Below are 2,672 nucleotides of genomic sequence, written 5' to 3' on the forward strand. Positions count from 1 at the left end.
TAAGCAGGAAGCTTATAGAGAGCAGTTAACCCACAGTACATATCACTTCCCTGACAGAGTAAGGAAAACTGTTTGTCACCTTCTCTCTCTTCCCTACCCTTATTCGATCCCAAGTGAAGATTTCACACAGGTCAAAGTTCATGCTTGGATTGTGCCCATAACTTCTGGCTCAGGAATTATCAAAGTAAAGCATGCCATCAACTCCTTATGGCTTCTTCCTCATATCTGCTTCCTGATTGCAATACAGTCCTCCTCCTTCTTACTTGTTATGGCTTCCTACCACACATCAATTTGCTTGTGATGGTTTCCTCCTTTATCTACCCACAAGGCCCCTGTAAATTCCAAGGTCAGGATCAAGGGATGAAATATATGAGTTACCACCTATCCAAGGTCAGTGGAGAAGGAAGAGAAGGAGAGGGGAGAGAAAACTATAACAAAAACTCTCTGGAGTTACATAAAAATAGTGAGAACACATGTGTAGAGACCAGACTGAATATGCCCTTGAAGACTGGCTGAAATGTCAATTTCTACAAGATCACATAGCGTGACAAAGGTCCAGGCAGAAAGGACCCTGAGGCTTTGAAGTTCACTATTTTTGCACTTGAATGCCCATGTACTTCCTTATAATTTCAAGTCCCAGTGTTACTAAAAATCACAAAACTGCTGTAAATTCAGTCTGTGGTCCTAAAATCATAGAACAACAAAAAGATGTCTAATCTTCTAGCTGTTTTCATTTTGCTCAATGAGCATGAAACAAGAGAATTACATCTTCCTCTTCAAATTAATATTACTCAAAATAAGTTCCAATATATCTAACAAAATCATTAAAAAGTATAAATTTCAGGGAATTCCTTTTTTTAGCATTTTTATCATTTATTTCACACTTCTATATTGTTGTAACAGTATATGTTCTAAAATCAGAACATTGCAGGGAGATACATGGGCCCTGAGCATTTCATGAAAAAACATTGCTTATTTTTCCCCATTCATGAAGACCTAGTTTAATTGCTTGTCATTGAATGGAGGTCATATAAGGTTCTTTTGAGTGAAGACTAAGTGTTCTAAGCATCAGTCCAGCTAGATTTAAAGAAGTTCATCACCAAAAGGATGATGATTACGCGAATAAAGTTTTTAGCTATAGCAACTTGTAGAATACCTTATTTTTAAAATATTTTTAATGCTTTATTAACTTCTGATTTACATCATTCGTTTCCTCCAGATTTTGAGCTACAAATTTTCTCCCCGTTTTTTCCCTACCCACCACCCCAACATAGCAGTCCCACAGGATATCCTCTCTTCCAATCTGCTCTCTCCCATATTTTCTCCCATACCCCTTTCAACTTTTCCAGTGGATTTCTATGCCTCAGTGCCTGTATATCTTATTTCCCAATTACATGTAAGATGGTATTAATAATAATAATATATATACATATATATACACACACACATATATATAGATATATATTTGAATATTTGATTTTAAAATTTTCAATTCCAGATTCATTCCCTTCCTTCCTTGTCACCCACCCTTACTGGGAAGATAAGCAGGTCAGCATAGGTTGTACATGTGTGGCTAATGCAAAACAATAACATAGTAGATATATTGTAAAAGACTGACTATATTTCCCTCCCTCCTATCCCACCTCCCACTTGTTCTATTCTCTACTTTGATCCCGTCCCTTTTCAAATGTGAGTGCTTCCAACTTCCATCCCCCCCAGCCTGCCCTCCCTTCCATCATCCCCCCTCTCATTCCATTCCCCCCCTACTCTCCTGGAGGGTGAGATACCCTATTTAGTGTGTATTTCACTCCCTCCTTAAGCCAAATTCAATGGGAATAAGGTTGACCCATTCCCTTTTGCCTTCCTATTCTTCCCCTCCTTTGTAACCATTTTCCCTTGCCTCTTCTTTATGAGATAGTTTACACCAATCTGTCTCTCCCCATCTCCTCTCATTATATTATCTCACCTCTTAATTTCACCTTTTAAGTATCATCTCTTCCTGTTAAATTGGTCCTGTGCCCTCTATCTATGTATATCTGTAAACATATATACACACATTCACATATGTATTCATATGCCCATATACCCTCATATATAGACATATATATATATATATATATTTCTAATCCCTTCAATTACTGAGAAAATTTCATAAGTTACAATTATTGTTTTTCCATATAGGAATGTTAATAGTTCAACTTTGATAAGTTCCTTATGATTTCTTTTCCTTGTTTACCTTCTCATGCTTCCCTTGCTTCTTGTATCTGAATGTCAAATTTTCTATTCAACTCTGGTTTTTTTCAGCAAGAATGCTTGAAAGTCCTCTATTCCACTGAATGACCATATTTTCCCCTGAAACATGATACTCAGTTTTGCTGGGTAGGTGACTCTTGGTTTTAATCCCAGCTCCTTTGCCCTCCGGAATATCATATTCCAAGCCCTTCGATCCCTCAGTGTAGAAGCTGCCAGATCCTGGGTTATCCTGATTGTGTTTCCACAATATTCAAATTGTTTCTTCCTGGATGCTTGTAATATTCTCTCCTTAATATGGGAATTCTGGAACCTGGCTATAATATTCCTAGGAGTTTTCTTTTTGGGATCTTTTTCAGAAGGTGATTGGTGGATTCTTTCAACCTCTATTTTGCCCTCTGGTACTAAAACATCAGGGCAGT

This window comes from Petaurus breviceps, unplaced genomic scaffold (genome assembly GCF_028583685.1).
Source record: "Petaurus breviceps papuanus isolate PSGF00001 unplaced genomic scaffold, PetGlider_PUasm1.0 229, whole genome shotgun sequence".
In the NCBI taxonomy this organism is placed as follows: Eukaryota; Metazoa; Chordata; class Mammalia; order Diprotodontia; family Petauridae; genus Petaurus; species Petaurus breviceps.